General features: G+C 40.7%; 1 long non-coding RNA gene across 1 annotated transcript in view; it reads right to left on the bottom strand.

The window, feature by feature from the left end:
* Nucleotides 1-13,321: 13,321 nt before the first annotated feature.
* Nucleotides 13,322-27,501, bottom strand: part of LOC124174104 — a 200,735-nt gene continuing 186,555 nt past the window's right edge. Inside the window, exon 4 of the long non-coding RNA XR_006868861.1 lies at nt 13,322-13,455. This is a non-coding gene — a long non-coding RNA (uncharacterized LOC124174104). The remainder of the gene's footprint in view (nt 13,456-27,501) is intronic.

Genomic DNA, 27,501 nt, shown 5'->3' with positions numbered 1-27,501 from the left:
TAGGATTATCAATGTTGAAGATGTTTTTGCGGAGAAATAACCAACCAATTTACGTATCAAATTTGGTTTATGGTTTCCGCGGCGTCGATGATGTCAAAGGCTTTTCGGTCGTTCTTCGTTGTTCGGATTTCGTAAGGCGACCGCATGTAAGAGCAACGTCTTTATTTCTTTTCTTCCCCGCGATTGGTCTATGTGATGTGGGTCGAGGGTTTACAAATTACCATCAATTTTCATCGCGATATTTTTGCGCCCTAGGCCTTTTCGGTCTTTGACGACCTCGAATATTGTAACCGAGCCTTTGCGCTCTCGGCTTGCACCGTATCCGAGGCATTTTTCTCCGGCCGCTTGGGCTAAAGGGAGGATTTTGCGAGCAACTTTTCTTTCTGCTTCCCGCGAAGGAAGAGGCTCCTATCGATTATCTTCGTTCCTGGTCACCTTCGAATCCTGCAATGCCCCGCTACGCTCCATACTATCCACCCCTTCCAATATCCACGTCCACATCCTGTGCGCGGACAAATGGTGGTCAGTTACGATAGCAAGGATGTTCCAGGTAGAAGACAAGGTAAAAAATTCTCAGATTAGCAACTGGTGTCTAGAACCTTAAAAACAGATCACTTCACTCCTCACCGAGGACGCTTTATTTTGAATTAATGCCCAATGCCCATACTTTGTAATAAATTTAAGGAGGGATACCTATTTTCAGGTCATGATGGTATCAAAATGAGTATTCTAATTTATCACTCCTAGTATCAAATTTTCTGTGCCATAAATAAAACATTTGAAATTCGTAAAATATTATAATTATTCAAGAATTATATTATTAATTTGAACAATTATATAAAATATAATTACTCTAATTAACCAAGTATGGTCGTGTTCCCTCAAAGTGCGTTGACTTTAAATGAACATGGAAAAAATAGATAAAGGTCCTCATGGAGATACACAGCGGTGAGTCTCCATGTTGACCTTTACCTTGTAAGAAAAGGTTTTCCCAGTTTTAGATTGACTTTTGTTGATATAAATTAAGTATTTGAATATTTTTCTATTAAAGTATTGCATCGAAAGAATTGCTCTTATGCCGATTATTTCTTGAATTGTATTTTTATCCAATTTATCTCTCTGAATCCATTGTTAAAGTTTGCATATACTGGTCCTCCGGAAAGAATGCTACTATTTTAAAGTCAACCACAACTTCTATCTTTTTTATCATAATACTCTCTTTGCTGCAGACTCTTTCATGGTATGAACAGCCAGGGGCGCAGCTAGGAATTGAGGCTGGGGGGGGGGGGGGGTTTGGTGCAACTAATACCGGGATGTGTGGGGGTATGTAATACCCACCAGGATAAGTGGTAGGCGCGAGATTAATCAATTGCGGAATAAGATAAACGGTTCAAAATAGTGAGTTTTACGACTTTCTGAGGGATATTTTATTCATCTTTACACTATTCCATTAGTAATATCAATCCAATTAAGTAAAATGGATTAAATTTAAAAATTTCTCTGAGCTCTGGGGGGGGGTGTGGTTTAATCCCCCAAAACCTCCCCTCGTTTCGCCACTGTGTACAGCATTATCGGCTGTGAGTACTTCATCCTGATTCGACGAAAATAAAAAGAGGGCCGTACACTGGGCGGTGTGGATAATCGTGGGATAGAAAGATCGGCCATGTTTGTATGTAATTTTATCAGCTCACGTGAGATGAAATTTTTAGCATTGGATTTTTGGCCAACGTGGCTCGTTGAATCAGACCTAAACGTGAGTTTAATGTCGTGCTGCGTGAAGATTTTCCTTCAGGTACCACAACGTCAACTAATACTCCTATCTTTTATTTTTCAAATATCCTCTTTTCGGACTCATTCATTGTGTGTGCCGCTATCTCGGCTGCGAGTACTTCACCCTGGTGCGTCGAAAATAAACAGTGTCGTACACTAGTCGACATGGATAATCGTAGGAGAAAACGCTTGACCAGATTTGTATGAAATTTTACTAGCTCACATGAGCTGAATTTTCATTCTATATAAAAGTGAATCGAAAGGAGTACCTACCCTTGTGTCGACTATTTCTTGCATTGTAATTTTGGGCAACGTGGCTCTATGAATCAGCACTAAACGTTTGTTTAATCTACATCTACTTAGATTAAACATCTACATAATACCCTGCGAGCCACCTCTAGGGTGTTTGGCAGGGGGTGATCAATCACCAGCATGCAGCATGCAATTGGACTCCCACATGCACACCACACGGTCCAAAAACGTCACGTATACTAACAAATTATACTGCCATATGCTGTTAGAAATTTAAAAAAAATTAAAGAACATGCATTAAGTTTTACATAGGTTAGTCGGCTACACTACAAGTCATGCAATCTATTTATGAGTGCTATCGCTGCCGTTATAATCTCTTATTGATCGTGGAAAAAAAGACATTCTGAATCTGTCTGCTCTACAATCTATCTCTCTTATTTTATTTATATGATCTGATCTTCCGTAGTACGCTGGCGTCCGTAACATATGGTCAACTTCACAGATATGGTTAACTTCAAAGAGAGTTAATCTCGTCCTCCGTGAAGAATTTTACTGCTACTATAACGTCAACTAATAATACTACCCCTATCTTTTATTTTTTTAAGTCCTCTTTGTTTTTCGGACTCATTCTTTGTATGTGCCGCAATCTCGGCTGCCGTGAGTACTTCACCCTGATTCGTCGAAAAATAAAAAAAAGAAAGGGGCCCTAGTGTAGCCTCACACTGGGCGCCGTGGATAACCTGGTGAGAGAACGCTTGGCTAGCGTTTTTCTTGCGAAGGCTTTATCCTCTCTTTTCTGTGTGTGGCGTCTTATCTCCGCCCCGCCGAATGTCTTTAGCGCTCGTAATTCCTCCCCCGCCCCCATCCACCCCTCTCCCTCCACCTCCACCCTCCCCCTCATCCCCCCCCCCCCCCCCCCCGAGTTACCAGAGGCCTCTCTGGAGGAGCGCGAAGCTTAGCAACTGCAACAGGGGGGGGGGGAGGAGAGCCTCCATTTTCTAAGGAGGGACCGGACCTGTGGCCTCGATGCTTAGATGCAGTCCCGCTGCGAACTCTTTGCTGCCAAGGCCGTTGATTAGGCAATCGAATTCAATGAAATCCGCTGGGCCGTATACATGCGCCGCCATATCCGGACTTTTGCGCGCTGACTCACGTAGTGGGGGCTCATAGGGTTGAGAGTGTTCACTCCATGTCAGCCTGTCATTTCGTGAGGAAATTTTTTGCCGTGTGCGACCTTTTTTAAAGGATTTAGGAAAAAAAGGAAAAATTATTTGGTGTATTTTTAACAGGGATGGCTTAGTCTATATTTTACCCAGTTTCTACCTAAATAATGGGTCCTTTTTCGGATGAATAAATTTAAACTTTGTTTTTCCTTGGAATTATATTTTAAACTCGACCATGGTTTCGACAGGTAACTTCATCTTCTGGTGATCATCTGGTAACGTCATCTTCTACCTTATCAGAAGAGGGGATCGGGTTGGTGTGGTGGCTAGAGCGTTGGCTTCCCATCCCGTGGTCTTGGGTTCAAATCCCGGCGGTGACAGAGAATTGTCATAAACTACCCCATCCGAACTTGTATTTTGTGTGAAGAACATTTCAAGCGCAACAATCCATCCGTCAGATTGGATCGGTTAAACCGTGGTCCCCTTGGCGTCTTTTGTTAAGAGGAGGCGCCGGGTTTCTCTCCACCCTTCATTCCATACCCTTCCCTCATGGCGCAAATGACCTAAGCTGCCGGTTGCCTCTTCCAAATACCGTACCAGGCCAGAAGATTATGTTAATCGTCAAAACCATGGTCGTGTTTTAATAAAAGAATTCTGTAGAAAAACAAAGTTTAAGTTCTGCACTCAAAATATTCAGCAAATTCCACAAATTATCGCCGGAAACAACCTCATTAATATTGTGCTTTTGATACAAAGAGGACAGTGCGAAAGAAGCGTCTATATGTCTCATCATCATCGTCATCATGTGGAAACAATCCTAATATTGGTTTGACGCAGCTCTCCATTCCTCTTTCCTATCCGATAGTCTTTCCACAATGACGTATTCTTCTCTTTTATTGCATCCTTTATAGCCTGTCCAACGTGACTCAATCGGGGCCGTCCCTTGCCCTTCTTCTCTTCCACCTGTCCTTCTATGATTTTTTTTCATCTGTCTATATGTCTTTTACGAAATTTATGTTCTTTTAGAATAGCCTTGGTGCAGAGTTAAAATGGCGTGATACTTTTCTCATTCTCTGCCAAATAAAATACGTATGATCCCAACGTTGGCATTACGGTGCGCGAGTTGTATTCGCGAGTTTTAATGCGATTGCAATTTTTGCATCTAATTGTTCGTATAAAGCCTCAGGGACATTTTTTGTTTATTCCAACTGCATATTATATGCGAGCGAAAGCTAAATTTTCTGCTGCTTATGAATAAATAACCGAAAATCTAAGTATTATGTAGTACAAAACACACTCCTGCCCAACTTCTTGCAGATAACAAATATCGTATCATGTAGACGTAATTGTATACTGCACCGCTGGGTTTCCTCTCCAACAATTGCCTTCAACTCTAGCGACATCCGAAAAAATGCTCCAGTAGCGATTGTGTTACGAAACATCCATCCTTAATGGACCCTTGCCTGTGGTTCAACTAGCTTTAATATGCCGGTTTTGAGGCCACGGAATTTCATGTGCGCAATAGACGTTGAGAATTTGGCTTTGGGAATTAGCCGCGGTGACCTTCAGAGCTGCTGTGCTGCAAAGAATACCAATAGCTTCGTTCCATCCGAACGCTAATGGCCCGAGTCGATCTGCTCGCGAATAAGTGTATCTATGGTCTCGCTGCCTCTCGAAAATTAGTCCATAATTGATGCGTGTCATGGTTATAACGCTAAATGGTTACGACGCTCAATTTGCGATGCTGAAATTCCTCGTGTGTACCTATCCATTAAGGTCAGAAATAAACACAAAGGTTATGTTGCTCTCGAGTTCTTACTCTCGTAAGTGCGAGAGGTGAAAGTGACACCATGCACCTTACAATTCTATTTTTATTCATGAATCGTGTGGATAAATCAGCTTGCTCGATCCAAACTTCATGCATACTCTGGGAGAGGAATTAAATAGCACTCATGTATTTACGTTATTAGAGTATAACTGTTGGCTTTATTGAAGAGTAATAGCCATTTTAATTTAAACTTGTCTTTAAATTGGGTAGCATTTGCATTATTTTACTCACAATGTGCACACACCAACAGTTCACACCATGTTTTGCCTGATGGGCCTCTAAGCCTCCATTGTTTTGACCCTGATCAGGAAAACGATCCTCTCACTTATTTCTCACTGATTCACTATCTTGGACAATTGAAATTCTAATGAATTTAAATGTAATTAGGGTATTATCTTAAATATTAAAATAATACAAATATATCTTTGTGGCAGGAAAAGAGCAGAGAAGGTAGGGTGTTTTATTTTTTTCCTTGTCCTTGATTGCGGGATATTTATGTAGCAATGAGATTTAAAAAAAGATCTACGTTTCATTTCGCATCAAACCTACTTGAATATGTATTTTTTCTAGACATATTTAAGTAAATTTAATGGTGGTGGAATCTCTGGTGAACTTAATATTGAATAGTTTACGCTAGACCAAAATGGCTTATGTCTGTTATGCTTTTTTTTTTAGTAGGGAGCAGGCGTCAGCATTTCGCATTCCATGCAGGTGTCTTCATCACTTGGCCTCTTGCACCATGCAAATATTGACCAACGAAAAAGGTATTGGCGGTTTTTGTCTTAATGAATACATAAAAATACATTGTCGTTTTCTTGGTATGGTATGATATTTGGAGAAAGCGACCGACAGTTGAGGTCATTTGCGCCTTGAGGGAAGGGTATGGAAGGATGGACGAAGAGAAACCCGGCGTCGACATTAACCTGTCCTTAACGAAAGGTGCCAAGGGGACCACGGCTCAACATCTCATCCGACGGACTGGATTTTGTGTTTGATATATCCTCCACATAATACTCAAACAGGTACCGGGGAGTCACTGAAAATTCTCTGCCATCGCCGGGATTTGAACCCGAGCCCATGGGGTGTGAAGCCTAACCACCACTCTAGCCATCACACAACCCGATCCCACAATAATTATGATTGGCCATAAAATGTTCACTTTTTTTAAATGAGAAGCCGTGACATTTAATTTCTCTCAGAAGCAGCTTTGGGTTAGAAATGGTTAAACACAACAAATAAATAAAAAGTAATTGTCGTTTTGCTTTCTCTATTCGGAGCTGTCCTCAGCAAATTTTCCATTCGTCTACGATGCGCGCTTAGGATATACGAGTACATATTATACATTTTCTCCGGAAGCCTTCGGTTCGCAATTCCTGCCCGCACCCCGTCCGCTTGGCTGTCGGCTTTCAGCCGCACCGTTCCGCTGTGCCTCATGGCCACGTGACGCTGCTCTGTGCCCCCATCCTCCGCACAAATCCTCTCATCCGACTCGATCAGTCACTCAACTCTAGCCTCTCCTCTTTTTCGTCTTACTCGCAGCCTGTCCCTCTCTTCATGTCTCTCATCGTCGGCCCCCGCGTTTCATCTGTTTTCTCCCCTTCGACCTAATATGGAGCATGGCGCCACCTCCGACGGTCTGTATACTTCTCATCGTCATGTTGTCATCATGTACTCCACTCTGTCTCCTACTTAGGCCAATTCCTATGATTCCCACCAATCCCTGTCTGTAACAAGGGTTACCACCGGGGGAGGAGGGTATAAAATGCATGGATAAGTGATGTCTTCAATGAGTAGTGAATTAAGGTGCAGGTGTGAACATATGTATGTATGCGGATGTTTGGTCAGGAGTAGATGATGGAGTTCGAGAAAAAATAGAAGACTTTTATATGGATGTGAATAATTCAATAAGCTAGGGTATGAATTAGGAAAAGAAATATACGATGTAACAAAAGATTATGAATGTAAAGGAAACATAGTAGGATACATAATAGAATTTTTTAAATTACATTATAAAATTACATGTTACAGGTCAAATGACGGAGTAGCAAAAAATATATACAGTGGAACTTGGTTATAACGGCGTCGGCTGTAACGTCAACTCGGGTTTAACGTCACATTTTATACAGACCAACCAAAATTGAATATTTTATGTTGTACGAAAACCCGTTTATATCGTCAACAAATATTGTAACGCTCGGGTATAGCGTCAAAAATTTTGCGATTCTTAAGTTGCAAAAGTGGTAGTGTGATTTTATTATGTCCCAAAGTTCATAGAAAACATGTGTAGAAACATCAAAAGCAAAAGCAAGTCACAAGCTGGACGTTGAGCTGGTGACGGGATGCAACTCTTTTGTTTAATTGGTGTCTGGAGGGAGCGGGGGCTGTCCCGCATACCTGGGTCTTATCCCTTCCCACCCCTACATTTTACAAGGTCACTTACAGTGGCACACTGTATTGTATTGTATTCACTCAGATTTAAGGCTGCTTTTTTTACAACGTCACTCGTATATATCGTTAAAAATCTTCTGGTCCCTTTGATGACGTTATAACCAAGTTCCACTGTATAAAGATAGTAGTGTAAGCATGGATACGGTTGAACATAAGCTCTTGAATTAGTCTACCAAATACCGATTGTAATTTATGCAGCAATTATTCTACTATTGCATACAAAAATCTGTCATCAACTCTTTCCTATTCATAAATGCCTCTTCGCCAGGGCTTTGATTATTTCCATAATATCCGAACCGCTATGCTCGCTTTTCTCTGCCATCTGCTCGTTATCTTAACCTCTAATGCACTATTATGTCTTACTGTCCTCTTTTATTATTTTTTCATTCTACCCGCTTTAAGAGGGGAGCCTTGTGGGTAGATCGTTTGGTTTCTGACCAAAGGAAACTCGGTTCAAATCCTGGTAGCTATTGAACATACTCAAACAGAAATCGTATAAGTGGTGCGTGGTACGAGAAAATAAACTAGCATCTCTAGTCTGAATGAGTTTTTTTCCCACTCCGAAGACTTACCTACTTAGTGGTAATCCCTACCCTTTCTTACCTATCCAAAGCAGCCTGAATCACACGATCATTCCTTTAGAGGGACAACTCCAGCGATTGCTTCAATGATGGCAGAAAACAATGACTTTCCGGCTATCATTTTCCGCGATGGAAAATATTCCTTCCTATGTTCCATCACTCGGCTATTCCCATTTCCGTCGCTGAAACCATCCCTGGCAGCGTCCTTCAGCCAATCAGAATGCACGGCCGCTAGCAGTGATTGTATCAGCACGCTTGACTTTTAATTGAATGACAGTCGTAGGTACGGAAAGTGGCGGAACAAGCGATGGAAAAAGGGACCGTATGAACGTATGAAGTCGTTCCAGACTTCACATGGTATAAATACGATAAGTCCATGATAAAAGCTACAAATGGTATTCCCACACTTCAATATAAAACTCCACTACCTACAATCATTTCGACATTCTATATAATTTTCATGGCATTCAAGACCTTGAAAATTACATTGAATGTCGAAACCATAGTCGGCAGTGGAGTTTTATATTGAAGTGTGGAAATCATCACTTGTAGTTTATTTTACCTATCATAAATATTACCGTGTGATTCATAAAATGATGGGTCAAGCCATCACTTTTTAGGTCCTTCAGAACCTATCGCTTTAGCTATCATTCTGAGGGATTGATAAAATGATTAATTGATTCAGACTTAACAGTGAGTGGACGAATATCTTTTCCTCCTATTCTTCGCCTTCGTAAACGCTTCATTCTTACGTCTCTTTTTCTCTTCTCACGCACCCCTCCTGTGGCGTAGTTAGGGGTAGGTCCTGGGGGTCAGGACCCCCCCTCCCGAAATATAATAACGTAATTACTTTCGATCTCTGCATTTCTTCAGGGTTGTCTTCCGCGTAAGCTTGTTTATAGACAACAGTTTCGCTGGCTATCCTGCCAGCGTCTTCAGGGCGATTTGAATTTCTATTGCTTCCCTGATTTGTCTAGGGAAGTACCGGACTCCTTAACTAAAGGTTTTTTTCTTCAAATTTGAAGTTGTGGCCAGATTCCGACCATGAATGTTCGGCGATGGCGGAGAGTTGAAACTGTTTATTCTTGGTCGCCCTTTGGTGTTCTATAATCCTTGCATGCATGGAGCGGCAAGTTTCCCCAATGTAGGATTTTCCGTTGGAGCAAGCCACCTTGTATACCCCCTCATATAGTTCTTGCGGAATGATGCCCTTGGGCCCGGGGAGGTAGTCCCTTATCTGAAGGGAAGAAAACCCTGAGGAAATGCAGAGATGAGACCATCGCATCGAAAACCTACGTTCTAACAATTACTTTCCTTCATAAAATAAAACCAAAATATTGAACATTCATGAATTTACAAAAGATTTCGTTGACAAATGAAGTTTTTTTCTATTTTGTAAAAATGGCAAAACTTAGTTTAACCCTCTACTTAGTACCATATGTTAAAAAAAATGCATCCCTGGTTTTGGACCCCTCCGAACGAAATTCCTGGCTACTCCACTGCACCTCTCCCTTCCCCTAAAATATAAGCGAAAGGGGAAGGGGGCTTTGCGGGAGGACACCATATTATCTGTTGCCAACCCCTTCTTCTTCTTTCGGGCGATCACTTCCTCGTTCCGACCGCGCTGCAATGTCGCAACTCGCCTCGCGGTCTCTCGGCCCGTCCGCCCCACCGATGCCTCCGCCAAAGCATCATCGCCGCCCGCCTCACCTCTCCCGGCCAGAGGAGACGACCGTCTTACGTTCTTCTGTGACTCCGCTCGAATAAGGGCCTTGGCGTTCATTGGATTGGTTTTGCTCCAGTGAATTGGAGGGTGCATCACTATTGTTGGTCACTCTATCCCCTCGTTCATTTAAAAGTGAAGACATTGATGTGCTTTTTCCCTGTTTCTCCCTTACGTAAGACCAGAAATCCTTACTGTTGTCGTCTAACTATTTGCCCAATATTTTTATGTTGAATTAATTCAATGCCTCCCTAGAAAGCGTTAAACAGGCGTTAATCGAATTTGGCTGGGAGCCGCAAGAGACTCGGAGGATGCGCGCCTGGCTTAGATTTCTTAAGCAATTAAGGATAGGTATCTTTAAGAGCTCTGAGGACATCATATTAGAACTCCACTGCATATCCAGGTCCGACATAAACGATAAATTAAGGGAGATATTTTGCCGAACGGATAGGCATGGGTTGTACCCATAGCAATAAAGGACTTCTAAAAATGCTAGGCGTGATTTCGCTAAAGCATATCCTTTTTTATATGCAAACGGCAGGTGTCCTAACACTCCCAACCATACGCCTATTGAGTCGGCTTGCTGAGTAGTATGTAGATGTAGATATACATAAAATAGACCCCATTCCGTTCGGTAGAAGCTTGACATATGTTACCGTTTGAGTCGGATTTCAACTATCACCACCGCGCGATGAAAATAATGGCATTAATTCGTCTTTATTGGGCGAGATTGGGACTTGAAAGTCCCATCATGCATCTAACCCCTCGTCATACATTAAATATTTGCAGAGAAATACATTTTCAAGTTACTCTTGATATTAAATGCAGTCAAATTATAAAAAAAGAGGCAAAGAAGTATGCTTAAAAAGTAAACAAAAAATAAACAAAAAAATAAACAAAGATACCTTTACCATATGTAGGTAAAAATATGTAAACAAACGTGGGAAAAACCTAAGTATCTTTCGTCCTTATTGGAAATACCCACTGCAGGAAAATGCTCACACAAGAAGGGGGCGCGAGAAACCTGCGAAAGTCTACTGAGAAAGAGCAATTTAAACATGGATGTATGGAAACGAGTTCAGAGTGATCCATTTACACCCAATGTTTGAAAAAGATCATTTGCGCTCTCGAGAAATACCACTGAAAATTTATGAACTCTGGAAAGGCCATGAATTACATTATCTTCGATATGAATTTAGATTAACAGGTGTAAACATTGCTAATTTACCCGTGAGATTCTGACCGTCTTACCGTCAGCATCGCGAATGGCGACTTTTGAGACCTTATTTTAATGCGCGGGTGTGACAGCACATTTTGTTGACGACAGTCCGTTCTTCTATTGCTTTCCCAATCCAACCTATCCCTGTGACAATGCATATTCCCTTTACGTAATTTTTTCTCAAGATCAACACTCATTCATATTCTTGACTTGATCTGATTGGCACAACTTATTTCTTTCATCCATGACAATTGTAAGCGCATCCATGCACATAATTTCGTAATCCCATCGTGGTCGATACTGCATCTCTCACCGTTACCGCAAATCCTACTAAGATTCTCAGAATATTGTACCCAGTATGTAATCATGCTCATCCATTTAAATCCTCATTCTAATACAACTAGACAGTTAAATAAAGAGTGCACTCCTGCATTTTACAGTTTTTATTCTTTGGATACACAGGAAAGCTGCCTTATTATCCTCAATATGAAGTTAATGAAATGGATTTGTAACAATCATTGATAAAAGGCACCTGAGGCGTAGGGCTTCGTGGTGCGGTTACGTAGTACTTGCAACGGTAGCTTTAGAGTTGGGTACTGGTGATCAAGTTTTTTTTGTTGAATAGAACACGGAAGATGAGATGAAAAAGAAAGGAGTGGAGAATTGCTCAACGTGTTTGGTGAGAAAACTGGATAAGGAGGAGGCAGTGTATTACGTTCTTAGAGTCGAGGGGATTCTAAAATTGATGATGGAGGAGGGAATGCGAACCAAACGTGATCGTTATGGATAAGAGATAGACCTATTCATAAGGTTAAGAAATTTTAGCTTAATTTCTCTTGAATAAAATGGTTAATATAAATAGACTTTAGTTGCCTACGGGAATGAATAATTTTCGGTGTGACTCGCTTTCTTGGGAGTCTGTCTAAACCGATCAATTACTTCTCATAACACCTAATGACTCCTTTTTCAGCTAATGCTTCCTTTCTTTTCTATGGCACTTGCACGCATCGTGGCAAAATTTTGTACTCCCGCCTCCGCCCCCTAAAAAATCTATATCACTGGTTCAACAATTGATTTAACACATTTATTGGAGAACGGAGAGGCTCATAAATTTTAAATACTAACAGTATAATAAATACTAAAGCAGAATATTCCGGTATTTTTTAAACAGTGAATCTACATAATCTATTCGCTTTTAAAAAAACACTTTATTATATTGATGCAATGAATAGCTTATGCGTGCTGGGTAGAAGGAAATTCGCCCCCAGCCAAATACTCTAGCAGGGTGGATGTAGGTAGAGAGACATGCGTGGTAGATGTAGAAGATCCAGTCCGTTATCTACACTCCCTCTTGGAAGCTATTCAGCTCTATGAATCCACGCACACTCTGAGATAGTACCTGGTATCAAAGTCGCTGACCTGCAGTGCGAGTCTCATCAGCAAGGAGTAGAAGTTGCACATTTAAATACCCTGCTATCACACTAGTGTTATCACTACGTGCTTATCTCGTCCGTTTATGTATAATAACTGAGAACATCCGTGGCGCCAGAACATGATCATTGTCTTGACCACGCTTTATTCCAACCAATTACTCGAGGCCTAAACCGCTCTCTCACTAATCATTGATGAACTTGAGAAGGTTCTTACCATTTTTTTTACCCAGACCTTAACGTATAAGGCTCTATCTTCAATGAAACTACATATTATTGATATGCTGGAAGATAATTGATGCCTCAAGAATTTTTAGACCATGCCTCAAGAACATTTAGAATCTCATTTGTAGAATGCTCAATTTATATAAAACGTTTAAAATAGCGACTAATTTTTTCGAGTAAATGTTCAGTTTATTATTCGGAAAATGTCTATTTCCATTCTTAATCAAGAATACATGGCGGCCTTCCTCTAAATACAGAGCGATCACTATTTCAGAACCCTACTGTCTACAATTTTTCATTTTATGCACGACTTATCATTATCTTCTCGAAACCTGAGAAGACGCCTCGTTTTATTTTGACTACGATTGCCCATAGGTATGGAAAACATAATTCGCTGAGTATAAAAAGAAAAAATCTCTCATTATATTAATTTGAAATCTGTATGCGTTTGAAACCTCCATCACCAACATTGTAAAACTATCATTCCAAAGTCATCCCATCTTGCCGCATCATTATTCATATAGATATTCCCAACTAATTAGACTCACTTTCGTTTCGTGAAATTTCACCGGGTATATTAGTATTAGCCATCGCTGTATTTCTCTTTCACTCATTAACCCACGTTTTATTACATCTTCTGTTTTTGCTTTCTTTTTTTATATATCTTTGCTACTGACCTTTCCTGTGACTTCACAGATTATTGCCTTGTTGGTACATTTGGATGGAGGTGCGTGCACAAAATCGAAGAAGTCAGCGTTGCCAATTTTCTCTGAATACTCGCGGAGACACATGCCACACAAGAAGCAGCACTCAATCCTGAAAATGAGGGCATAAAAACAATAAATATTCTTTGCGACACTGCGTGAAAGAAATTTTTATACACGTAGTGGAAGTTGGGTAGGTACTGATACCCGTTTCATGGCCTTTGCCGTTACAAATTTGGGGGAGATATTTCGACATACATTAAAAATAAATAGCTAAATAATAGCATATCTCTCGCGATAAGATGACTTATTCATTAGGTTGAATAAAATAACTTATAATTGTTTAGCGACGTATTTAGATTTTTCTAAATGATGTTAATTTTGGATTGCAATTGAAATGCGTAATTACAGTCTCAAATGCCATTCACAACGCTCTTTCCTCGAGCATTACACAATACGGGCGTAATGATATTATATATTTTGTAATTATAATTTTAATTTTGAATTGTAATAAAAAATATCACTGGCTCTTAACCTCATTCACAAACTTGTTTCCTCGAGAATACATCGATTGACCAATACTTTAGTTAAACGGATGACGCTCATTCTAAAACTCTCAATGCCTTATTAATACCTCGAATTTTATTCCCACATCTATCAGCTACATATTTATAAAGTATTGCATACATTAAAATCACTCAAAATGGTAGGACTATCATTCCATATGTTTTCCACTGCAGGTTGACTCAGACTACTAGTACCAAACGTACACCTAGACTGCTAGCTCTCGTCATGATATTGACTATTTTCCTTTCTGACTCTTGGAACATATTTCACTGGCTTGTGAGCAAACTGCTCCCTTAAGGTTACCTGCAATAGGTTGTTAGTAGTACAAACATCATAACAGGAATTGGTTGGGGATCATTTTTCTAAGTTCCGAAATGAAAGTTAACCAAAGGTAATGAACGTAATTTCTCTTTTCAATTAATAAAGAACTCTTCTATCTCACGGTAACGGCTTTTTGAATCTGCCAGTAGTCATGTGTATTGGAGCAGGTTAAAATTAAACGCACTTACCCGGCCCGTCATGTCCACCTGGAGTGATCCAAATGAAATTTTCCCAACCGGTAGCTCTATCTCCATTTCCAACGACAGAGAAAGTCACTTGAACGCGGTATGCAGGTCAATGGGTTACCTTAATCACTCTAAGGACCTTAGAATCCCGTAACATCAAAAATACTCTCTCGCGCAGTGATGCATTTCAAATAAAACCTCGCTTTTTGAGCTGCCAGGAACAAACACAGTTAAAAAGTATGAGTTTTCCCACAAGGACGTAAGTAAATGGCATTATGCCATCGGCGCTATGATTTAATGTAATGTTCCTTGGAGCCTTCTGGAGGCAGTGACGCTGAGAATCTATTTTACCTTTATACTTTGCCTTTCTACATGCCTATAAAATAAAGAGATACACCGGAACGGAGTGGAAAATTTTTGAGCGGCAAGAACGTATGTTCCAAAATTTTCGGATATCCTGATTAGAAGACTCTAGTTGTAGGAGCGGGATATTTTTTCAAGTGAAGTTCATCATTTTTTTAGGATACCAGCAGAGGTATTGCTGCTGAGAGAATCCCGAGAGAAAAAATAATATATAACGAAAAATTTGAGATTCTATTCCCTTATCAGGAAAATAATGTTCCGACTTTATTAATTCCGAAGAAGCAGCTTCTCTCTCCACAGGTATTGATGATAAGTTATTTTTCATCGGCTTTTTAGTTTTCCTTTCAATTATTTAATTATTATCTGGCAGAGTTATACTTTATTTTGCTTTCTACTACCTTGAAATATTTACTTTTTCTCCTGAAAGCCATTATTTATTTGGTCAAATTTCTATGCGAAAAAACGATGGTGCAACGACAGTACAGCAATGGAGCGTTGATTACAGATTTTTTTTCCAAAATTGGTTACATGTTTTATTATTATTTTTTCTTCAACGTTTAGAGTAATCGTCAAAAAAACTCCCAAACCTTAATTAGTTTTCTGTTGAATCATCCATGCTGCAGGTGTAAAGACTTCCCTAATATACAACATTGGCAATAAAATCTAAAATTTCGTTATAAATGCCTACATTCATTAATTGTATAACCTTCTGACGTGTCCACTTGGCCGCCGTTGTATTTTTTACATCGTCTTTACGTATTCTTAAACTCTAAATTTGCGCTGTATTCCCCACAATACTCGTACAATATTGTCTTACATGAAAATATATCCTTAGTTTGCATCGGATGTTCATCAATTGGACTCCTAGTGAAATATTTTGGCTTTGTCAATAATTAAATCAATAATAATTTTCTTCATAATGGTATCTCCTAACCTAAAACTGGCGCTGTAATCTAAAAAAAAAACTTGATGCCAATTTTACTAGTAGTAGTCGTCGAAGCCAATTATAGTAGTTTTTGTAGTCGTTGCCAACTTCGTAAGCTTATGCATTTATGGAATGTGTTAAACTTAATGGATTCCCGTGCGCACTTGGTATTTCATACCTTTCAGGGAGTGAAAATATTCCATCAGCATCCCGAATCCATTTCTAGCATTATTTGGCTTAAACTAAAAATGCATTGCTATAGAAGATCAGAAAAAGACGTGTGAGGAATCGCCATAGTGAGGAAATTGACCCCCATATAACCATTTATCTGCGTAGGGCTGCAGAAGTAAAATACGAAACACATAGTGTTAGCTGTTCTCTTAGAATGTACTGTCGAAGAGGAGTTCAGTTTGAGTATAAATCATCCTCCCTAGTGAAGGATACTTGAACAAACAACTTCGTTCGCATCGTTGAATTGAAAATGGGTCATAACAAGAATTAAAATGAAATATCTATAGGGTTTAATATTTTAACTCAATCATAACACTAACTCGGTAACGTCTGTTTCACAGATATAATTTACTCTGAGATACACGGTTTTTAAAATGTAATCACCTATTACGATGTATCTACGTCTAGTCAGCAATATTGAGTGAATATTTTGTGGTATGATTGACGAATTCTTCCCTTGAATGCGGCAATGCTTGTCTTGTTGCTCCCCTGGACAAAATTTGAGGAAAATTTCTGTAATGGCATGAGTTAAAACGGTGGTGACAAGATTTACGGGCTCGAGATTTCTGAGTGCTGGATTGCGTGCGCGGTGAACGCATATCTTATCTGGAGCAAAGTGAGCCCAAATAAAGGGAAATGCCCTCCACTCTGAAACCTTGCAGGTATAACAGCGAGTTCGCAACTTGGCTCAGGCTTCGCACTCACTCGGAGAAGCAATAGAAAGGCCGTGTGGTTTTGGGGGTTCCTCTCCACCAAAAGAGGAAGCTTTGCCTCCCTAAATCGATGTTAGACCTGTAACGTACCCTTGTCAAGCAGTCTTGTTTACGAAACAGCTCGGGTATTCATTCTAATGCGTTTATTCATGAATTAATTATTGATATAACATTGGCTTCTTGGAGGATATATGTGTAAAAACTGATTGTGGAAACAATATCTGGGGAAAATATTTCACAAATATCTATAGTATACTTCATAAAATCTTCTTTCCTACTATAAGTATTTACAAAATGCACTTACTTTTTCATAGAAAACGTGTATTTAACTTGTTTTATTATATTGTCAGCTCGTTTTTTATCGTATTTTATGGAAGTCGAAAAGTCTTACCACCGTATTATTTTCAATCTAAATTTAAATCCACTAACTTTTACTTCCTTTATCATTATTTTTTTTAGTTGGCAACGAATCAAGGGTGGAGACATCAGAGATTTCTTATTAAGGTAAAATTGGCAATGAAAATACGACTTTATACCTATCGTACCTACCTATTTATTTGTACGGGAAAAACTTGTCGGCTTCGTCGGTACAAACCTTTTCATTAGCTGTTTTCTAATGTTCTTTCATTAGTCAACCCCTTTTAAATACCATAAATTGGATAAATAACGCCGTAATATTTCTTCATATTCGCTTTGACAGTTTCAAACCGTGGCTGGACGATACCTTCAAATACCTTCCAACTGTTTTCCAGAGAATTCCACCTAACTATACAGTGGATTCCTGTATGACTTGGAAACATCACTCGAACTGTGTGTACGAATAGAAAACCACGCAACTCCCTCTAAGCGCCTAGCCTTCAACTGAAATTCTCTTGCCGTCGCCTCTTGGCGATCAACAAGGACAGAATTACTATCGGTGAGAATGATGTCACAACTTGTTATGGGAGTGTGCTCAACGGCCACCGCGATTCGGCAAAATCAATTTCACTTCACTTCACAATCAATTGTTAGCATTTGTCCCCACGAACGAAATATACCAATTAAGGGGCAAGAAATTCTTTGTTTTTTAAGTCCCTATACACAATAGTGTTTTTAAATAGGAATGCATTTTTCGGGTATGATGTGAGCGTAAGATCCTACGGGCTGCATTAACGAATAAAACGGGAAATTTTTCATTAAAGATAGATTTTACCGCGGTGTTATAGTATAAATTCCTTAAATAGCCACAGTTTTCATTCTTTGGGGGGAAATTACGTACGACCATGCGGGAAGCTACAAGTGAAATTGGCTTGTTCATCGATTTCCCTAATTGACCATAACTGATAGTTTTAAAAAAGAGTTCTGTATTCTTTCTATACATACATTGCCTAATTAATTCGCGACGAAAAAATTGACCCTTTCCTAGACAAGGTGATGATGCTACGAGCTCATGTCGAGACAGTCACCGCCACTCCTGTGTCTTGTACAATGCACATGGGTCAACTAAAGAAAACTAGACAACTGAGGGTGTCTCATCACGAATTATGCAATCATGTTCCATGTATGTATCCCCCGACCCTTTAACTATATGAGAGTGCGATTTGGCCTCTCCTTTTACATGAAAATATCCCACGTGAGTGGCAAAGTCTGGAATGAGCCCAACCCTTTCCTATCCTAACCAACCCTCAGGTTGAATCGGGATGGTATGGTATTTGAAGGAGGCGACCGACAGCGTAGGTTATTCGCGCCATGAGGGAAGGATAGGGGTGGAAGGGTTAAGGAAACCTGGCGTCAGCATTAGCCTACTCCTAACAAATGACGCCATGAGGACCACGGCTTAACGTCCCATCCGACGGATGGAGTGTTGCGCTTGAATTGTCCTCCACTTAACATCATGCAGGGATCGGGCAATCTCTGAAAATTCTCTGCCACTGCCTGGATTTGAACTCTAGCCCACGGGGTGGAAAGCCAACACTCAACTCAAGCTACATCATCAACGCGATCCCTTCGGGTTGAATAATTTAGTAGGTGATTCCACGTAAGAAAATGTCCGAAGAGGGAACGAGATTCGCACTGTTTTTTTTCCCTTCCTCAATCCGCTCGCTTCAAACGGACGCTCTTGGCTACCGCATCTTTTTAATAAGGCCCTCACCCCCCCCTGAGTGGTGTGCGCCGACGGCCCATGCGTGACGGCTGCGGCGGCGGCCCGCGAGCCAGCGAGCGACCAGGCCTTCCCCAACGTTGGCCTCCTTAGGCCGCGCAATAACCTTCGGCTGGGCTTCGAAAAGACTCTCCCAGATGGCATTGACCCCATCCTTATCGGGAGGTGTGGAGAGGGAGGGAGACGGCCATTTAAAAAGAAGAAAAAAAAAACTTTTTTTTTCTTTTTCCGCCCCCCTTCCTACTCATCAGCTCAACCCCCTTCCCCCCTAATGCTCGCTGTGCTTCGTTGCGGCTGCTCCCCCTTTCCACTTTCACCCCCCCCCCCCCGAGTTTTCCCCAACCCTTTCCCCCCCTATCTGTGGTGCGTCGTGTAGGGGAGAGTCCATTCCCTTCCCCAACATCATTCATTCCCCACACTCCCGCCCGCATCAGAAAACCAAAAGCATTGCCCTCCTCAGCCCACCATCGTCGGCTCGGTTTACGTCCTCTACTGGCTCGCTCGAGTAATCAAAATCATTGCTATCGTTGGTTTTGGACTTGGACGATGTGGTGGTCGCTTTCACTGTCAACGGCAGTTATTATTAGTTCCTTCTGTCAAAGGGTTTCGATATGTCATAGTAATTAGTCAATTACTATTTGACTAATCAATAACGATAATGACCATAGACGACAGAAAATTGAAATTAAATAGTCAATAATAATTATTGGTTCCTTCTGTCATTGGTCTTTCATTTTTCATAGCAAATGAGCAATTACCCTGTGGCTATTCGATGACAATGATATCAATATTCTACAGAAAATTGAAAATAATCAAAATCATTGCTATCTTTGGTTTAGGGCCCGGACGATGTGATGGTCGATTTCACTGTCAGCGGCAGTTGTCATTAGTTCCTTCTGTCAATGATCTTCGATAACTAATAATGAATAATACTATACTATACTACTACACTATAGGAAATTGAAAACAATTAGCGGCAGTATATGACCAAAGAAAAAGTATGCCCATTAATATTTGATAACCATATGGTTCAACCAACAATCTAAAAATATGAACAATGAGCTTTCCTTGATTATCGACGACCAGTGGGAATAAAAATTAGACGCTAACCGAATATGGGGTATCATCGTGAATGCATTGCTCTACGGTGTAGGAAGCCTATGAAAAAATATATTAACGTAATAATATAATTCATTTGCATTTCGAAAACTGTAAAAGAGATAGTGTGGGGAAAGGTGAGCTATGCTAAAACAGAGTGACATTGATTGGAGGCGATGGATGTATTGCTGTAGAAAGACCGTCTGGGGCTTTCTCAACAACGCTTGAAATGACGTCACTAAGAAAAGGGAATTTTTTGTAACCTGGCGAGTTGAACGTTCTATGCTGTTATTCATTCTACAGTCACCACAGTTTAAAATTATTTTTACGAAGGAAATTCAATTCCATATTTTTCTTCGGGAAATGAGCATTTTTGGTTCCATGTTTTTTTTCTCATTTCCGAATTTTAGAATTTTGAAGCTAGTCTAATCGCAGGCTTATTGACTTACAGGCTACCTTACATGCTACTTTACTCGCCTGATTGGAAATAATTACGTGTGTGATGTAAGCATGGGGGAATAAATATATTCTTATTATAATTATATTGTAATTGTCGATCATTGACCACCATGGAACCAGCATTGGATTTCTCAGCGTCTATCTTCGAGTTCGGAGTACATCTTTTATTTTTTGTATACGATATTCGATATAGCAAACATCGCCGATCGTACAAGCCTACTCCTCCTTACTTCAGAATACCCCATCCTCGGCCACTGAAGTCGGCGTCCATTCCCCTCTACCAGTCAGTCCTTCCAATCCTTCCGCACACGTCATTAAATTCGACGTCCGACCCCTCTCCCTACTCCACGCAGAATTTTCGCTCCCTTCATTCAATGCCTCCCGACGTTTCTACCAGTGAGTACATATTTTCGCATCCCCAATGTGGATCCCAATTCCTAAGCCCCCTTCTCCACCGCTGTAAATACTAATAAGCGCTGCACTACTCTGTAGCGCCTTGCCGCGTCTATTCTCCCCACTCTAGCCCGGAGGACTGACTACCTTCCGGCCAAACAAAACGGCTTTTCTCTCCCACAAAGTCTTCTCTGTGCCTGGTATCATAGTCATCACTTTCCTGCGAGTTCTATTCTTCTCCATTTTCGCCCAAAAAGGGGTTCTTAATCTGTCTCTCTTCCTCTCCATTTTCCCCCCGCAAGCCAGCTGGGATCGATCTAGTGGTGTGGCTATGTGCTGGTGGTATTTTAACCGAGGGGTCCTCGATCCAACATGTGCAAAAGCAAACATGTTTGGGAGGAAAGAGACGCAGTTGGAACGATTTTCTACTCCTTTTCAGGGGTTGTGAAGAATATACTTCTCTTGTCACACCCTTGTCAGGTGGGATGTCGGATTACAGTTTCTGTGTCATCGTTTTGAATAAAATAAGTCTCTTCTGAGGCACTAATGATGCACCAGTAATCCATCAGTATTCTCCAGGCAGGTGGACAGGTTCAGGAAAGATAACAGGAAAAATCAGGATAATCTAGACGGAAACGTGACTCGTGCTTACTTTTTTCTCAAAATTTTACCCTCTAGTCCATTAACACAGTAATACACTTTGAATCGAGTTAAATACAAATCATAGGTTTTAGCTCTTAGTTTAAGGATCAGAGGAAAATATGGATCGCTTGGATACCGAAGGGTCCCTGATTCAAGCCCCGGGTAAGCATACGGATAGGCCACTGAAAAATATCCTCTGTAAAGCATATAGTCTTGAGAAAGGAGCTGGATATTTAACATTCGTATGCCTGTGGTCTAGTCTGAGGTGAGCTTTACTCTTATCAACCTATACCAACCTACGGATTGAATCCCTTAAATGTGATAAGGATCCGGGATTCTAGAAAATAATCTGATTCAAATTACAAACTCTCCCCTTCTGGATGTAAAGAATGAAATATTACCTTCCGATCATGGAATATGATAGATATAAGGCTTTCTAGTCCCATGATTTTCAAAGTCTTCTCAGGTAGGGTATCTTATAAAATTTTTAAAGGCCAATATTTTTCTAAGTTTGACTTCCATATTGCAATTACTATAACACAGAGACTGGTTTTAGGGTATACATGTTTTTTTAAATGGTGAAGGACGGTTAAAAGCCAATTAAGAGCCGGCCAATTTCCTCAAAGCGATTTGAATTTTCTTCTAGACTGTTTTATGTTATCCAGTAACATTCTCCACACTTACAATTAGTTAATTTTCTGCCCATAGTCTATCCACGCGTTTTCATTCATCCTTGGCCAACCAAAATCAAGCAGGGACCAAACTCGCCGACCTATTTTAGTCGTGTTGGCCAAACAGAAGAACATATTGAAGCATAGAGCTGTAAATTCCCTACTCTTTGCTGCACCCGAGCAGATTTTTCGAACACTAATACAGTTTTCGCCCATCTCCCCAAATCAACAAAGCAGACTGCCATCAATCCCGAAGCGCACTTATCCTTCGCCCCACGCGCTAACTGCACTCACAACTTTTTCTTCCCTCCAGATCCTTTGCCGCCCTCATCCCTTCCGACCACCGTTTCCCGTCATGCATCTGGTCTCAACCTCTCCCTCTTTTTCCATTCCTTTCTCTCAACTTACCAAGTTCCTCCTCCCCTTTCCGCCTCAGTCGCAGTCCAACTTATTTCCTCACCGGCGAGAACTTCTTCCCCCTCAGCATTATTTTCCCCCTGGATCTCCCGCGATATATTCCCTCTCCTTGCCCACTCACTAATCTACTGGAACTGCGACTCCAAACTGGCCTCGCCTCGCCGGAATATCTGTTTTTATTTCTACACTAGTCCCAGCCTACTTGACTGTCTGCAATGCATTTCTAAATGATAAGTTCAGGTAAAAAAATTAGTCGATAGTCACAGTATTGCAGGTAAAATGTTTTAAGGGGAATGTATGTGGTTGGGAAGGAAAGCGGAGTTTGGAGTTCAGTTTCTTGGTGCATGGGCGTACCCAGAAAGGGGCAGAAGGGGGCAGCTTCCCCCCTAGAATCAAAAATCATCTTTAAGGAAAATAATATTTTTTCAAGCAAATTATTTTAAAAACTAATATTAATACTAACTAAGAGCTGTTAAATTTTTCTCAGAATGTTGATTTCATTCACCTTTCCCATGCTTAAATCTTACCTATAACTTGAACAATCATGGCTTGTCCCCCCTAGTTTTGAACCTGGGTAAGCCCTTGCCTTGCTGTTTGATTTGGCGTATGATTCCAGAGATTGGTCATTTTAATATATTCGGTGCGGGGGAGTGATTTTTTTTAATATGAAGATATGCTTTCAGGTCTTGCAGGATTGGTGTGATACGGAGGTCTTTACAAAGGTTTTTGTTGCGGATCAACCATAGGACTGACGCAATTTTTTGTGATAGGGACGTTTTCTGTTTTTTGAATCATCTGTAGATGGTTCTTCGAGACAGGGCTTGTTCCGCGGCGATAGTTGCCATCGGGTTTCGATTGCTAAATTGATTCATCATCTCCGATGTATGCAGCAGAAGAGAAGAAGTCAAAACTAACGTTGAAATAGGGAAACAAAAACTTGTGGAGGTGGATGAATTCTGTTATTTGAAAAGCAGGATAACTGGCTATGGGCAAAGCAAGAAAGAAATCATCAGCAGAATAGCCCAGGCGAAGAGACCATTCCACAAAAAGAAAAATCTGCTTACAACCGGAAATTTAAGCATAGAAGCAAGGAAACAATTTATCAAAACTAACATTTGGAGTATGCATCTCTGCGGAAGTGAGGCATGTACAATCACAGCAGCGGATAAATCAAGGATAGAGGCCTTGGAAATGTGGTGCTACAGGAGAATGATGAGAATCAAGTGGATTGACCGAGTTAGTAACGAGGAAGTTCTAAAAAGAGTAGAGGAGAAGAGAAGCCTTATGAAAACCTTTATAAGGAGAATGAACAACCTTGTAGGCCTCATTTTGAGACATGATGGCCTGATGGAGAAAATCGTCGAGGGACCGGTAGATGGCGAGAACGGAAAAGGAAGAACTCTTTCAAAATATATGGGACAGGTAAAAACGGATGTGAAAGAGAAAAAATACGTAAGTTTGAAAGGAAAAGATTGGCTGATATGAGAACTGAGTGGAGAGCTGCGTCAAGCCAATCCTAGGATTGTTGACCAGTGATGATGATGATCTCCGATATCGAAAATGAGGATCGAAATGTATAGTCTAAATCGATGGTCGACCGTCTGGATGGTACCCTGGACAGATAAACAATAGCATGCTGATACCTGCTCCCAAAGTGAAGCCAAGATACCGCGCATCTACCCATCTAGGATCCAAGTAATATATCTCCCAAGTTGCTGCCTTATCTGAAATGTATGAGCAGGAGACTTCAGTTTGTTTTCACACATTTAATTGCATGGTAACATGTTCTTATCCTTACCCCTCTCCTGGTTTCTGATCTGACCATGTGTCATTGCCCTCTGTACTCGGCCTATGTCCGGCAAGTGAGCGCGTTTCTGATTAAGGCTAAGGTGAGTGCTGCATGGTGTGGAATCTCCCCGTGCCACACACACTGGCGGTGGCTTGCAGGATTCCTTGTAGATTTAGAACTTTAGAAGGACTTCCATAATTGCGTTCCATTAAAACACATGGATTACACGCAACTTCGAATTTTTTCCTCAGCTTTTACATTTCGGATGAGGCTTCAACTTGGGAGATAAATTACTTGGATCTCCGGCGACAGTTTTTCGCCTCAGCATGCTCTATTCTTTCAATGGAGTTCTCGTATATCCCAAATGTGGGAGTCGCTTTTTGAGTGCTTGTCGAATGTTTGGAGGGTCTGAACGGGTTTCAGCTGCTCCCATACTCTGCGCATATAGTGACTAGCAGTTCATTATTTTGAGTTGAGTGGGTGGATAGGTTGTCAGAAATTATTCATTCTTCACATGTTGTCGAGTTTGAAGGACTGTTATTCTGGTTTTTCATCATCATTTTTCAATGAATGGGTTGCTGCTACTCAAGTTAACTGGATCATGCCTTACGTTTTGCGATTTTCTTACTTGAAATTTCCTTTCTAAGGCAACAATTTTTGCGTCGTATGTGATCAAATTCTCCCCGTTTACCTCTTGGCTGAAATAATTTTACTAAAGAAACAATCTATAGTTATTTATTTATTGACCCTTGGCTAATAATTGGTTATTGAAAGTGTATTAACAGGTGATAGGTCATGTCATTGATTTAATAAATCATCGCTTTAAAGTAGCCGTTACCAACATTCGAAATTCAAAGTTAATCATTTATTCAAGTCCTAGCAGACTATATATTTTCATGGCAAGGTATACGAGAAATGTACCTTCGGTAAAAAAATTCTAAAAACTAGATCAATTGAATATTGAATAGTATAGTAGTAAATTAAAGTATATCACATAAAACGAAACCAAATAAATGATAGGTGGTAGTTAAAACCAAGTTCAACTGGTATGCTTAATAGGCATTCCTTATGGTCGTCTAAGCCCTTTTATGGCTAAACTGCATGGCATATGACACCCGCACAATATCACCTCCATCCCAAAACCCTGCCTCGATGTAGTTGGGGATCGTATTGGGAGACGAAGGAGTGCTAAAGAGGGTTGGCACATGGGAGAGGAATTCTCGCTAGTACGCCCTGGGATGCCGTGGACAGCAGGGTAGTAATCTGGCTTCCCTCCTCCCCTCTTTTCTCTTCCCACCCCTACAATCCCATCCCACTCCCCGTCTAAAACCCACCTTTCCCCCCACCTCCCTCCCATCCACACCTCCCTTCCCCCATCCAATTTCCTATTTTTTAAGGTTCACCTCGGCCTCCCCCTCCTCCTACTTTTGACGCCTCCGGCACGTGGAGCTCTCGGCTCGGGAAACAATGTGTGTGGGTTAAAAAAAAGCTAGTGGGATGGGTACTTGCTGTCCGAAAGGAAACTTTTTTGACGAGAGATGAGTAGAATCGAGGGAAGTGCGGGGGAAGGGGGCGGAAGGTGGTTTGAAGGAGTGCGATGTCTCTGGGGAGTGAGAACTCATTGGAATTGGGGACTTTGGCGCAGTGAGAAAAAGGGTTTCGTTGTGTTGATTCAAAGGGTCGCAGTGGTATAAGAGGGGGGAAGGGTGGAGGAAAGCCCTCCTGACTTAGCCGCAAAAGTTGGAAGACAAAATGGAGAAGCCCAGAGAATCGTAGCAGCGAGGGTGGTGCGAGGACAGAACCTTGCGGTACACCAACTTCGCCGGATTCACCGCTACGTCGCGCGCGCCTTTGCGTTCACAAACGCCTCTCGTGACCGAAGGTTTTTACCGGAGCACCGATTGAGCGAATTAGAAAACGTGAGCGTGTGGCACGAAATAAAAATAAGGTGGTGGATAGGTATCTTGGAAGGAAGTCATTTGCGGATCTAGATTGGCGGAGAAGCAATTTTCTTGAGATTGTAATGGGTGCCCGTTCGGCTGCTCGGATAAATTCCTGAAAGCTTTGGAAAATTTCGCTCCCTTCGTTTCGCTTTAATTTTGCACTTGACCGTTCAATCTGACTGATTAAATTTTAGAAGTATTTTGCTGTATGAATTACGCTGTAATATGTACTTAATAAACCTCTCACATAAAGGCCTTGAAATTATTTAGTCTTATAGAACTGGAATGAAAGAGACATATTAGTCCAATTGAGAATTACTGGGCGGGGTCACAAAGTATGTAACAGCGTTGGAAGTGAAGGTGTTTTACCTTTCTGGCACTCAATATGCATTTCTCGTCGAACGAATATCATATTGGAGGCTATTTCAGTAAGTAATAAATCTTTGACTTGCGTTGTCCTATATGGTAATATTCTTACGTGAAGTAACGATAAAAATGATAATTGTCTTTTACGATCTAGCTTGTTTTGCTTTTGGCTATCAACTACTTTGGTTTCATTCTTATTAAAGCCTGCATCACAAAATAATCTCTATTTTATATAGAATCATGCTTTATGTAACTTATGTAGTGGACGCTTGGTATTATCCACGTTAGTGACTCTGTACTTTTGTTAATTTATTGTTTTTTCTCTTTTTTCGGCAGTAGCGTAAATTACCAAAAAAGCGTAAAGCTTCCGGTATCTTTGTCGTAAAGCGCCACTCTCATGGCGTGTTCACCTATTTTAGAGAATGTCAATGGTTTAACACAAATCTTACCATAAGTTTGGATAAATGTTTATAGTGTGACATTCATGGGGTCTTTTCATTTAAAAATTATAAGTTAATAAATGTTACATGATGCACACATAGTTTTTTTTACCAAATAGTGATGCAAAACAGGGCTGAAAAAATTTATTTCACAATTATGAATCGCAAAAAAAATCAACCCCTTTTCAGCAAAGACTTTGCTTCCGTTTTCTATCATCTCGAGCGTCTATAATAATAAAAGGTATATTAACATTATGCCGGAAATGGCAACATAGAAAGGGTAATTGGTGCGTCACAAAAAGCCATTCTTAGTTAATCCTCTTTCGTAAGATCTTCGCTGAAACCAGCCAGGCCAATTAAACTAGAGAAAAACTAATCGCGCTACAATCGAACTATGAGGCAAAAAAAATCGTTCGTCAGCATCAACGAGGTAATTAGCCCACTTGCAAAGTTGAACATGTGGTTTGGAATGTTAATGCTGCATGATTTGTCTTT

Source organism: Ischnura elegans, chromosome 2 (genome assembly GCF_921293095.1).
Source record: "Ischnura elegans chromosome 2, ioIscEleg1.1, whole genome shotgun sequence".
NCBI classification, from domain to species: Eukaryota; Metazoa; Arthropoda; class Insecta; order Odonata; family Coenagrionidae; genus Ischnura; species Ischnura elegans.
The sequence above is the reverse complement of the archived record's forward strand: the minus strand, read 5'-3'. Positions and strand labels throughout refer to the sequence as shown.